The sequence below is a fragment of the Haliaeetus leucocephalus genome, unplaced genomic scaffold (genome assembly GCF_000737465.1).
Source record: "Haliaeetus leucocephalus isolate CR32 unplaced genomic scaffold, Haliaeetus_leucocephalus-4.0 Scaffold656, whole genome shotgun sequence".
Classification (NCBI taxonomy): domain Eukaryota; kingdom Metazoa; phylum Chordata; class Aves; order Accipitriformes; family Accipitridae; genus Haliaeetus; species Haliaeetus leucocephalus.
The window spans coordinates 10209829-10210177 of NW_010973092.1; positions in this window are offsets into that span (position 1 = coordinate 10209829).

The following is a 349-nucleotide window of genomic DNA, read 5'->3' on the forward strand; positions in this document are numbered from 1 at the left end:
CGGGGGGGGGGGGCCCTGCCGCCCCGCACCCCGACCTGCCCTGACAGCACCCTACGTCCCGGGGGGCTGTGGGTGCCCTGCCCGGCCCGGGGCTGGGCATGCTGCCCCGGTACTGCTGCTCCACGGAGAAGCTGCGAACCCCGGCACACCCGTGTGCAGACGCTCAGGCAGGCAGACACGCGTGTGCACACGCACAGGCACGCACACGGCAGCACATGGCTACGGGCACACCCGCACGCACGGACATGCGTGTGCAACGCCCCGGCCCCGGTTCCCCGGCCGAGCCCCGGGCGAAGCCGCCCCCGCGGCAGCCCCGGCCGGGGTTGGGGTTGGGGGGGGCCACCCCGAC